This window comes from Sebastes umbrosus, chromosome 3, assembly GCF_015220745.1.
Source record: "Sebastes umbrosus isolate fSebUmb1 chromosome 3, fSebUmb1.pri, whole genome shotgun sequence".
Taxonomy (NCBI): Eukaryota; Metazoa; Chordata; class Actinopteri; order Perciformes; family Sebastidae; genus Sebastes; species Sebastes umbrosus.
In genome coordinates this window covers 24638478-24652274 of record NC_051271.1, presented here as the reverse complement: position 1 = coordinate 24652274, position 13797 = coordinate 24638478, and the positions used below count along the sequence as shown (strand labels likewise).

At 41.8% G+C, this 13797-nt stretch overlaps 1 protein-coding gene across 7 annotated transcripts in view; it reads right to left on the bottom strand.

The window, feature by feature from the left end:
• Positions 1 to 13382, bottom strand: part of lef1 (lymphoid enhancer-binding factor 1) — a 107627-nt gene extending 94245 nt beyond the window's left edge. For all 7 annotated transcript variants that reach the window (XM_037763998.1, XM_037764000.1, XM_037763997.1 and 4 more), the window contains exon 1: positions 13349 to 13382. The gene's annotated coding sequence lies outside the window, so the exon portion shown is untranslated. The remainder of the gene's footprint in view (positions 1 to 13348) is intronic.
• Between the last annotated feature and the right edge of the window lie 415 nt (positions 13383 to 13797).

Sequence of the window (13797 nt, the reverse complement as noted above, 5' to 3'; positions counted from 1 at the left end):
AAACACATATCCTGTCCTATATGGACCGGCTCTTCAGACTGCAGCTTTGATCACTCTATAGGCTTTATATTAGGGTATATACTGTGTAATACAACCAGGATGTTTATCTAACAAGTTTCATGAGGACAATGTCGATTGAGTCAATATGTTTGTTCCTATATTTTGTGTTTTAAGACAAACAATGGACTGTTCTTGTGCCGCAGAGAAGGCGGTCCGTTGCCGTTACAGTGTTAACGATGTGTATTAAGGTCACGCCGATATGGGTCAGCTCGCCGTGACATCACATTCCTGTGTGTCGCTAACTGAGAGGCACAACGCACAAGACGTCTCATTCACCGAGCGAGTGGCACGTTGGAATGCAATTTAATCTGCAAGTAGCAATTCTAAAAATGGAGGATGGTGTATCATTTGCCTTGTGGCATTTTTTTGGATCAGCATGCCAACCCCGACCCCACACCGCCACAACACACACACACACACACACACACACACACAACCATCCACACTCCCATAGTTCTTTACTGGTTCCACAAGCTCCGAGTCTACACATCAAGCAGTGTCAGCAGCTGTCACGGAGGACATATCATGTTGCACACAGGCAGCCAGGCCAGTGCCTCCAGGTTAACTTGGCTTTTACAACAGCTTTTCATCTTTTTTTCTTTTCTTTTATACCTCCTTGATATGTCTGTCTATCTGTCTTTATTCTCCCTTGCTCTTCTGTGCCATGAACGGGACGCTGGCTCCTGTTGCTAACACATTATCAAGCCAATCAGGAGATAATGACTATCATCTGGATCTATGCTTAATTAAGTAGTTTCCAGTACGTTCTAACAGCACACCTCTGTTTCCCCCTATCCTCAATCTTCCACCGCAAAACTGCTCTCTCTCATGACTTCACCTGAGAAAAAGGTGCTTTCCACTGTTTGGTAGGTAAGACCTGAGGGAGTTTGCCTCTCAACAGCCCCCCCAGAATCAGTGATAGTACTAAAAACTTCAATTACATCTGCGGTTCCAACAATTTGACGAATGGATGGTTTGCTTGCCGAGACAACAAAGGAGGTAGCTGGATACAGTCACCACGCCGGGTAATAAAAACCGGGAAATATCAAAGTGTTTAGTCAGTTTAGAGACAAGCAGGAACTCTGGCGTACAGTATGAGCTGTTCCCCGAGCATGAATCTCTGCAGTGAGTGAAACTGTCATGTGGGGCCTTGTCAGGGAGCCAAAGAAAACAGAATCAGCTTTGCATAAAGGAGAAAAGTTACACAATAGAGCCTGTAATACCTGGTCAAACAAACTTGTGATTGATGCATTTGAGACAATGGAATAGTTCAAGAGTGAATAGGCTCATGGGACTGTGACCAAATAGTCTTTAGATCATTTTTCTGGGAGAGGCCTAGATGCGGTGAGTGCTTCACCCATTGGTAATCATGTTTTGTTTGGAAAACCCTGCTTTATGTTGCAGCTAATGGGAAACAAATTGCCCGAGCATGTTGTCCCCTCAAACTGAGGGATTCCCTAATCCAAATCCACAACCGATAGAGAGACAGCTTTAAACCTCATAACTTCTTCTGTTTGGTTTGGTGGGGAGAGATAATGACTAGGAAGATCCAGAGTACTGGACTCGTCTCCTGGCTTGGGAACCCCCCAAAACTGAATAAGTCACATTATAATCCATGACACCACAAGGAGATGAGATGAAGAAACACTAAAGAGGGCCAAGCATATGGCGGAGAGAGGAGGAAAACGAGAAGAGAAAAGACTGAGAGACCACATTCAGACAGAGCAGAACAATGAGGCTCTTTCATTGGGGTTCGATGATGAAGGGAAGATGAGAGGGAAGAGGATAGATGAGGGTGAAGTGTCAGTGCAGCTTCCACGTACAGTGCGACTAAGATCCGGGACCCCGAGAGACCACTGAATCAACGTCAGGCATGGATTTAGAGACAATGTTTCTGCAATCTTGCAAATCTTTGGATGTGGTGAACATATGGTTGCTATGGAGTACAATATGCGGGGATTGATGACGAAATTACACACGTCTCTGTGAATGTGTGTGACTATTTATGTACACACACACACAAGCACGAGTGTGTGTGTGCGAAAGGGAGTGCGTGTGCATGGTGAAAGGGTGGGGCATTGAACAGAGGCCCCTCTAGCCCAGACTTGAAAAGGCATTCTTTCATCATTGCTAATCTCCCAAACATAAACATGAGAGCATCCACACAGTCTCTCTCTCTCTCTCTTTCTCTCAGGGCCAAGGGGTGACCCTCCCATGACTGGAGACGAGGGACTGTATGAGTGCAGGACTGTGCGTGCTTCTGGCTGTTTGTGTTAGGGAGAGTTGCACCGACTGTATCAATCAACATATCAGTTTTATAACACTTGTTTGCGAACAGAGATTTTTTTTGTGTGTGTGCGTGTTTATGACTACAAAGGATGTGTGTGTTCCTGTGCTTCTGGGTAAATCAGGTTCGCAAACCAGGGCGCGACTCGACATGTGAGACAGTTTCATCCGCAACAACCGACAATTAGTTATTTTTTTCCGTGTAAACCATAATTGCGTGTGGTTTCAATGGGAAAAAGTATGTCAAAAGCACATAATTCTCAGATATGGGGACTAAGTGGGATTTCATTAATCTGGCAATTGAGAAACCGTATTCCAAGAAGCAAATCGCCCGCTGTGCCCAACCAAAGAGGGAGAAATGGAAACTGAATCACCCAGTGTTCATTTTGTTAACTAAAACTATGACGAAATGTGTTTGTCAACAATCGTTTTTTCTATGACTAATAACTAACGGTGACAATACCTCAGTCCTGACTTGTGCTACGATAATGCATTAAGTTGGTGGTTTGTGGGTCGGGTTCAGGTGGTGGATTAACGCATATGTTTGCACGTTGGCAGTGCGGATCGACTCTCATAATGGACCGGTGGGTGCCGCGCATCACTAAGGAGCACAGTCAGGAAGACTCGGAGTAACTGCAAAGCTGCATTGTTAATTATTCAACCTGTGTTTTTCATCAGATAATTATAAGATAAAACTGTATGTGAAATACATTTTTCTAAAATTACAAAATGATTCGTTTTGGCTAGAACAGATCGACTGAAATGTTCAATATAATCTGACAACTAAAAAGGACATTTGACACAAGACGAAGACAAAAACTAGCTACAACAACTAAGAGAGAAAACAATTTGACTAAAAGTAATGGCGTGTTGCTCTGCTCTGTTTGGCGACACCTGGAAACTGCTTGACATCTCCTGGATCCATCCTCTCATATATGTTCACATAATATGCATTCATTTTTGTCATATGGATTGTCTATGTTGTATTGTTACTCTGTATTGTATTGTCCTGGAGAAGGGATCTCTCCTCTGTTGCTCATCCTGAGGTTTCTTCCTTTTTTTTCCCTGTTAAAATGTTTTTTGGGGAGCTTTTCCTTATCCGATGAGAGGGTCGTACTGTAAAGGACAGAGGGTGTCGTATCCTGTATATATTGTAAAGCCCCCTGAGGCAAATGTGTGATTTGTGATTTTGGGATATACAAATAAAATTGACTTGACTTGACTAAAAGTTGACTAAGAAGTAATGACTTCGTTGTCGTTGACTAAAACTATGAAGGATAAAAATGACTAAAATGTGACTAGACCTAATAAGCATTTTCATTTTAAGATTAAGACTAAATCTAAAATAGCTGCCAGAATGAATACTGGAATCACCTGAGAATGGCTGTCAGGCTCTCAGGGAGCCAGGAGGGCTGGGATGTGAACTAGCACAAGGTGGCACTGGGCGTGCTGCTCTCTATAACGGGAACACTTATTTCTCAGGCCTTTATGGCTGGCATGAAATAAGCTCAGCTCACATGACACACACACGCACGCACGCCTGCGTATGCGCACACATCCAAGCTCGAACACCACACGATTCCCTGTATACAAGCCAAAGCTGTTTTCGCAGAGCATTTAAGAGATAAGGCCAATGAGTTAATGCAGACGTACTGCCATAATCCAGTTTCCCCCCCCCCTTCTGACTCTCATCCCCCCCTCTCCGCTCTCCTCTAACAGCTTCTCTGCGCTTCAGCTGTATCTGTGACAGATTAGGGCAGATCACCAAGGATTACCTCCACCAGACACAGCCTCTACACGCTGACCATAGACGCCCCCTCAACTCCCCCATAAAGAGAGGGAGAGAGGGAGGGAGCCAGATTTAAATTTAATATTGAATAGTTCAATTTATTGATCATGTGTTGGAAGGTGTTTCTTTTTTATCAATCTATATTTACAAAAGTAGAGAGGTTATTTGTTTTAATCACATGCACTCTTCCCATCCTGGAGGAAGTTAATGTATTGGTATTGCCAGAAGGTTGCATGATGCCCGGGTACCTGTCGTTCCTTTGGGATGCTGCTGCAGCGTGAATATAGGTCAGACCTCGTTTTTGTTGTTATTTGCCTTTGATTGCTGGATAAAAGGTGTCGACAGTCCCCGTTACTCGCTAATGATCACCCTTTACTAAGAACTCTGGCAACGCTCTGTACCCAAAGCCAAATATCTGACAGAGAAATCATCACTTTATTTTCTTTGTTCCAGACTCAACAACTTCATTTTCGTGCGGCGGCACATCTCAGCATCACCTGGTGGTCTGTTTGAGTACTGCACACTGCGGGGGTGGTGGGGGGGAGAAAGGGGAGGGAAACGTGCAGTGACGGGTTTATCTCATGGATTTGATGCAAGCGTGAGATAAAACGAAACTGATATCTTACCACTTTTAAATGTGTTGCTTTTGGGCATTTTAAGGGCGACTTGAAATGCATTTAAAATGAGGGGAAACTTTCTGCCCAACTTCCCCCGAAGTTGTTTACTGTTCTAGACCAGAGAGAATATTTTACCCGTGTCCATGAGAAGAGAGAGCCTGAATAAATTAGCTAAATCCTTTATCCTTCCTCTATGCTCAGCGAGTTGACAGCAGTGATCTTGTTTGTAATCAATATTACATGATTTAATTAATATGTATATATAATATGTATATATTAAGTGCAGCTCCATTTGTATGTCATAGAGAGACTCGAAATGCCTTCTTATATGTCACTGAATTGAACCAAAGGATCAAACAGAATATTATACTATATATTATATATATATATACATATATATATATATATATGTATATATATATGTGTACAGTGTTATTAACATTATGGAAGGGGTAAATTAAGATTTGGATTGCAGGCACCAATCTGATATTAAACAAATCATTTTGAAAATGCTTAAAAATGCAAAATATTAAATGACTCTTTAATCTGTGTTTGGATGTATGGAATCAAAAAGGTGTGTGTGAGAGTGATGGAGCAGGTGTGTGCGAGATAGGCAGATAGGGGGAGGAGTGTGAGCAAGAGCGGGGGAGGGGGTGACTGAGACCCCACCTGGACTCAGAACAAGCGGGGAACCGACTGGGGACGCGGACGCTACACAACACACACTACAAAGGGCTGGCGGGGCGAGGTGCACGGACGCCATAACACAGCCAAAGTCCCATTGTTCTATCCCCGTTTCATCTCCCCTCCTTCTCTCCAAATATTTGGAGGAACAGCTCTGAATAACATACTGGTACTGAGAATATTGCACTCTGTATATTGTTGAAAGGAACTTCGGCAGTCTGAGTTTTTCGCTCTTCAAAGACGCTTGCTTTGTTTTGTTTGGGTTTTGTTTGCTCCTGTATTTGAATTGTGTACCGTGGATTTCGTGGATATCTCATTGTTCCAGGATTTCAGATTGTTGGACGGAGAAGCACCCACTGGCTCATTTATTTTCATTGCGTCATGTGACTCATTGTAATTGCAACACACTGGGAGAAGCAGGCTGAAATGATGCAAAAAAAAAAAACAACTGGCCCCTGTTTCCCACTGACACTGCTGGGGAGCTGTTTGTGAGAGAAGTTGCATTCTCCTTCATTATTAGAGTTTCAATAAGACGGTTCCTATATAAGACTTCCAGGGTGCACATTACCATACCCGGGCCAATGGGAAGTCAGTGATTAAAAATACAAGACCGCAGCTTTGCATCAGAGTGCGGAGCTGTGCTATTAATCATGTGATCAATGGGGGATGAGCGTGAAGCTCGACGATGCGGCGTTACAGCATCGTCTTACAGGGTCGTTTGATGGCCCTTTCCTGGGGACCCCAACATTGATTGGGCCCTGAGGGTGCCCTGCGGCGCTGCCCCGTTGCCAGGGTCTGACTGACAGCTCTAATGACGCCTGCCATCGTCGGGCAAGGGACCGCGCCAGAGCAGGCACTGAACTTCAATCGGCCTGTGTGACGTCCAAAGAGTTTTGATTTCTCAGCAGTGGTGAGGGGGTAAAAAGGAGACCCCTGTGGGAGACAGGCAGCACCCGGCCTGCCTTTGAATATTTCTCCGTTTACCGCATGTCAGTTCTCGGTGTTGGAGACGCACAGAAGAGAGACGTAAGGGGGTGGCTGTGGTGAATTTATCATAAGAGAAAAAAAGGGGCCCCACAGACCCATGGGATTAGGTTTGGATGCTGTCATATGAATGCAGACTTTGTCATTATGTGCAGCTGTCATTGTGTCAGCTTACAATAGTGTTTTCCAAACAAAGTTTTGGTGATGTAGCGGTGTGAAAAACATGTCAGGAGGCTGGACGGAGAAGTTGCAACTATCAGTGCTCTCTCCCATCTTTCTCTCTCACAGCCGTTCTCCCTGCGATGGAGGGATGTTGAAGAGCAGTGGAACCTCAGAAGACTCATCCTCACTTTGTTCTATTATTCACCATCTCTGGCTTCAGAACTCTCTAGGATCTCCATGGGGTTACACTCTCTATCCTGATGGAAAGACTCCTATGCCGCTGAGAGCCTGTTTACTCCCCGACCCAGCGGCCCACTGGAGTACACAACCAGTCCCTTTCACTTCCACACTCACATCAGAGCCATCAAAAATAAATGAAAAACAGACATGGTGCAAGCCATTTGTTAATCTCATGTTCGCTGGCACTTTTTGAAACCACTTGCCGAATCAAAAAGCGCCATTTCCCAGATTGGCAGCCCCCCGCTTAAATCAACCGGCGATGATGACATTCTGGCAAACGTCACAGAAAACAATTTACTCTACCGTACCACTGTCTTCCTTTTGTTCTTTTTCAGTCAGCGGGAATCTTTACATCTTCGCCCACTATGATACAATATGATCCCCTCTCCGAATGCTCATTTGTACCAGCATAAATAGTTATTTGAAAGATAAAAGCAAACATGTTTGTTTTTTGTTTGTGTTTTTCCCTCTTCTCAACTCCCCGAAGGCATTTATGAGCACTTTGGTAATAAGGACCAGAGAAGGATTTAGCTGAAGAAGAGGAGCATGGGATGCTTTGATGTACTCTTAGATTAAGTGAAGTCTACGGCGATGTCTACAAAAATACACGCAGTGTATACACTGAGCTCGGCTAGACGGATTCCTCTCTGCTGGCCCTTCCTCTCTGGTCCCAAACCACCACAGCATGAAAGACAGTCTGTATGCTCCGTGGTAGCAGGAGACTTGTATGGACCTTGTCGACAGCTTCAGATGAACCATTCCCCAAAGAAACACAAACTGGGGAGCAGGGTTTTTTTCACAAACTTGTTTTTTTCCCCAACCCAGAAATTTCCCCCAACAAAAAAAAAAAATCTAAACTTTTAAAAGACTGGGTTCAGAGTTGCTTTGATTTTTTGATTTATTGCTCTGCTTAAAAGAGATTTAGCAACTAGGCAATGCTCTGAAGACGAGCATTGCCCAAGCGACTCGACACAGTGCCAGTGTTTGAGTCTGAGGAAGACTGAGTGAAAGAGAGAGAGGGGGGGGGGAGACAGGGAGAATGATTTTGTAACTTGTTATGAAACAGTCAACATTTTCAATTTTAAAGTCATCTTAAAATTTTAAACACTGGATTCAGAGTGATAAGCTATTCAGCCAGAACCAACACAAAGTCTCAAATCTAACCTTTTCATATTTTATGTATTCTAAATCACTCGCAAACTAGTTAGTAAGCAGAAAGTGAACAAGGCGGCCAGTGGGTTTTGGCGAGGATGTGTGATTCTCAGTAATAATATACAGTAAGCAGGTTTACAAAATCAGCAAGCGGGCATTTTCTTAAGAAAACATTCCTTGGCATAGTGTGACTGCCATGATTCCCTCTATGCTGCTGTGCAATTTGTATTTGTTTAGGGTGTTAATGAAAGGTTGCATGAATAATTTAACACAAACAAAGCATGCGATTCCAAATTAGCGGCAGCCCTACTAACACATGAAGCATCTCCCACCGTATGTGGTGGATGTTCTGGTGATCTGATGCTGACCTCTACTGGACGGCGCTGCTGCTGAACGCAAGACTGTTACCAGACTGACTCAACAGGCACCACCACATGCTAGACCTATAACTAGAAATGACTTACAATGTCAGTTTGATTATCATTTTTTTGTGCATTGATTTTAACAACAGTAAATGATACTTGTATAACCACGATTATCTTTATATTCTAGCCCCACCGACACTGGACTTTTGAGGCCGCTAGCGATATTTGAGAGTTTAAAATAGATGTCAATATTCATACTGTTTTACATAAGAACATAACACAAACAAACATTTCTTGATAAAGATCTCTTAAAGTGACCAAGATATATACTGAGAGGCCCATTTTATAGCTGAAAAATAAAGTTTTTGGTGCTCTCTGGTGGATCACCTATCTACCGTTTCTGCATTACCTCAAACATCTAGTGCAGTTTCTTGGATTACATATATGACTCTACAATAAATTTATTGTAGATATATATTGGCAAATAGCTGTGCTTTATATTCACATTATCATTCACTAGTCAGTCTCTACAGGGGTCTTTTTGTTATTTATGAAAGTGAGAGGCAGACTGGAAACAGGGAGAGAGGGGTACGACACACAACAAAGTTCACACAGCCGGAATTGAATCAGGAACGTTGCGGTTACATGGCATGCGCTGTAACCATTCGGCTACTGCGGCGCTCCATCTTATTGTTTATTGTTTATTTGTTTTGCACAATTTAAGACTATACAACATAACAAAAAAATAAATGAATAATATACAGTGCAGGAAGAGGCAAAAAACCCACTGGGCTTATCTGAAGCCTCCACCTAGAGGCAAGATTAACATAAAGAAATAATATGACTACATAATAGTGGTAACAAACTACATCTACAGCAGTGTTTCTCCTAAAAAAATTCTGGGGACCCACTTTTAAAAAATGACAACCATCATGCCCCCCTTCACGATAGGCTGGAGAAGAGCGAATTTGTGCTTAAATGAACATTCCTGACCATTTTTACTGCCATTTCCAACACACCTTATATTATCTTAAATAGGTAAACCAGCCATTTCAAAGAAATATATACATTTGAAAACATATTGAAAACATACATAACTAGAATGGCACTCGGAGAGCGCAGACCTCCGCCAAGGTGCCTGACTTTAAAAACAGATCACAGCTCACAGCTGGCGGTACCTTGAGGTGATCGGCTTATTATTAACACGGTGTGTTTCCGTGTAACGTATCGGCAGATGCCTCTCTCATTCCGCAGCCTTGTTATGTCTGTATAACGTTACACTACGTTATCTCTCATCCCGTCATCTACCGTTTTTTCTTTTTCACCGCGGTGGCCAGCAGCTCCCGCTACACCTCTCGCCACACATCCACACACGCATCTCTCTGCTGGAAGAAGGCGGGGTCTTGCATCATCAAGTTACACTGTGCATGTGTTATACCCTGTGGTCTTAATGCTCAGGCTGATCGGAATTCTTAAAAAAAATCCTGAATCTGAATCATGATCCGGATCGCCACCAAGATCTAGTGGATTGTTCATTATGCCACAACCCATCCCTCTGAAATATTTCATTCAAATCCATCGCAGACTTTTGGAGTAATCCTGCTAACAGACAGACAAACAAACAAACAAACAAACAAACAAACAAACAAACCAACGCCGCTGAAAACATAATCTCCTTCAAGGCCAAAGGCCTGTATGCTGGCCTTTCATATTGGATTCAATGTTATAAGTAGGCAACAATTATCAGAACAATACGAATATACAGGCTCCCTCATGTGGCTCAAAGGTGTACTGCAGATATAAATGTTAAATAAAAGACTATGGAAGAAATTCTGCTAATTTATAAGGCGACCCTAATAAAATCTCCTGCGACCCGCCTCTGGTTCCCGACCCAGTCTTTGGGAATCACTGATCTACAGGGGTCTCTATAGGTTTCACCCTATCTGTACTTTCCAGTAGGGCTGCAACTAACCATTATTTTCATTATTGATTAACCTACAAATTATTTTCCTTATCATTCGATGTATTATTTTGTCCATAAAAACTTAGAAAATAGAGCCCAAGGTGCCATCATCATATTGTGATCAGAAAAGTATCAACTCCTCTCATGTGAGGATCAGCAATGTGGTATTTTTAGCTTGAAAAATTACTAAAATTATTAATTAATCATCACAATTGATTACTTTTTTGTCAATTGAAAAGATTGATTAATCAACTTATTGTTTCAGCTCTACTTAGCAGACTCAGATCTTTCTCACTTAAATGCATTGCTAGTTAACTATTAAAAATGTATTCATTTACCTCCCTTCTTTTCATTTGTAAAACAGGCAAAGAATGAGAATCTCAACATTATCAGTGAGCTATGTGAGGAATAAGAAGAGCTTTTCAGACCTTACTTCCGATCATAACAAACTCTGATTGATTCCCCTCTCTGACTCTCACCCTCCCCCCACCCCACACACACACACACGCACACTAACAGTAATGTCCAGTTGCCCCAAAGCCTCATCCCTATGGACAACAAAACAAACCTTTTCCCTTTTTTGTTGCGCTACAAGTTGAGGAAGGCCCACTTCCCATTTCCTCCCTACCTTTTACACCACCCCCACCCCCCTTCTCTCCCCCACACACATTCACACACCCACCAGCGCTGCCACCGCACCCAGCTCAATTAACACTGCGGGTCCAAGGGTGTGAATTATTTAGCGATGAATTATTAATAAATAATAACAAAGGGGCTCGGGGGAGACGCAGCCCGGTCAATTAGGAGAGAAGGGAAAAGTGAAGGCGAGCAGCAGGGGGTTGGACGCAGGGGATCTGCAGCTGATCTGATCTGCGCCTCATCATTATCGCCGCCCGTCAGACACAATTACCTCGGCTCGGCACTCCCCGCTACTTCAAACAACAGCCCGTCCCTCTGACTCTGACAGCCCTCCACTTTCTACCGCCTCTGCTCAGCCAATACACACAATACACATTCTTCAACTATCTTGGATATTAATCATAAATTGTAACATGGCAACAAAAAAAACTTTCTGATTAGCAGGTATCCGCTAAAATAATATATCCGGACACTTCAGACATGCAGCAGCTCAGGTCAATAGTTCAACTACTAATATGGATGAGTGAACAAGGTAAGGTGCCCATAAAACGTGTTCACCCACTTGGAAGTTTTCATGTTTTATTGATTTACAACATTGAATAAAAAGGGAATTAAAGGTGGCTTTGATCAACGGAACAAAACCTTTAATGTCAAAGTGAAGACGGAAATTTAACAAATGAAATAAAATAAAATAATTACAAATATAAAATGCAAAATACATGTTTGCATAAGTATTAGTGGTACAAGCAAAATTTCCCCTTGGGACAGTAAAGCATATCTTAACTTATCTTATTCAATGATCACGAGTGCTACCAATTAAAACAAATAATTAGTATTAGTTAAATTGATATCACCAGTGTGTAGTCAAGGGTTTCAATTGATTACAATATAAAAACACGTGCATCTGGAAGTTAGTATTCTTTCATTTAACGTTGCAAGACAATATGACATAAACATCCAAGGGGGATGAATAATATACATGAAACTACATGTAACTATAGCAACAACCCTGGTTTACACCAGTTAACTCCCTCCCAATGGTGAAACAAACCAAACTAGGAGTTATGGTGCCTTCAAATGGGGTCGTGTTCACGAGAAGAGTCCATATGAACGCCCCCCTCTTGTGGTATTCACGACGGTAAGAGAAAAGTTTCTGAAAGCTCCAAGTTCAGGAGATGTGACGTGTGTGTCAGAAATGGCAGAGGCCATGGAAGTTCATTTTTCGGTGCATAATAAGTTAATATATTGTCATTTTATTCATATATTGTTTTTCTTTGTATTTTTATAATATGCCTGAGGAAAATGTTGATATTCCCAACGGCCTCATGTTGTCATTATGCCTTTGCATATACTGCATTATGTTACTCCGACAGTAAAGTTAATATTGCTGTTCTTTAGCAGCGGTTTTCTCACGACTTAACTACTTGAACGCCAAACATATCGTGTACACGACTTCCCATGTTGTAAACACAACCTCCCGAGTTTCATTTGAAGGCACCGTTACACTGATGAAAAAAAAAACTGTAAAAAGTGGATGCCGACTATCTAAATACCAGAAAAGTCCTGTAATGTTACAGAGACATTTGATGGCGTAAGACACAACCCACCGGGTGACAAACTGTAGGTACAGTACACTCTGAGTGAAAGAATCGGTACATATGCAGATTATACAGTAGTTTTCTGGATTTCTCTCTGTGTGTGTCTTTCCGTCTAATTAACTCAAATGGATTCGACTTGTCATGGTTCATCTATAATTTCCCGCAAGCCTTTGATATTCAGTCTGCAGATATTAAAGATTCAGGGTTAACTTGTCTCTAAGCCTGTGTGCCTCTGTGAGTCTCTCAACACAGGGGTTTGGGTTAGATGTGATATGCAGACAGAACTGCAGGAAACTTTTTGTGAAAATCTTTTTTAAAGATATTATCAATAAACTTTAAATTAAATTGGTTTGGAAATGTATCAGCTTCTGAAACTGTTCATGCTCCTGAAGACGCAATGTTTTACACAGGCATCCTCTTAGCTTATTTCAGACATTGTTACATCATTTTTAATCTGTTACTGAAGTTGAACATATTCAGAACATCTGACTGTTTGATACCACAAGATGGTGCTAAATGTAGCCTCATAGAGTACTGTATTGTTGCTCTTTTACTCCTTTCCAATCATTTAAACAGCAATACCTCAACAAGATTATATGTAGATTGTTGCGATATAAAAGTGAATCCTGTTTTTTTAATTTGTATGAGTTCAATGCCTCTATAGTAGCTGTACAGAGTGTTTATTTCTGTGAAGTATTCATTGTGCATTATGGTTTTGTAATGCTACTCCACATGCACAAGGGGGAAGCCTTTGTCTGTTGACGAAGATAGACCCCCCTAAAAAGATGACGTAAAGTGTACAAACTCACCCATCAAGCAGTTTGTGTGAGTCTGCTGTTTAGCTGAGCAGGTTCTCCATCCAACCTGCAATATAGACCAGTGGATCAAATACTGTATAATGTAAAAACCTCATAAAAGCTACAACAAATCCACACTATAGTGTCGTTTACAATCTTCCATGAAGTCTTAAAGAATGTATTTAAGTGTTTTTTTATTCTTAATCAATATAACCAATGTAGAAAACTTGAATGAGAGCACATTAAAGTACTACAGTAAAACCAAATATGGTGATTTCAGATTCAAAGAGTTCTGTCATCACAAATATAGAATCACTGCGTGCATCACGATGCCATTTGATAATTAACTTGCTGGATGAATCTCTAAGCCAGCAGATTTTGTTATTAAAGTGCAGCATCTCTCAATGGCCTAAAGCACACTAGCCAACTCATTAGAAAAAGATACTTGGTACACTTCCCAT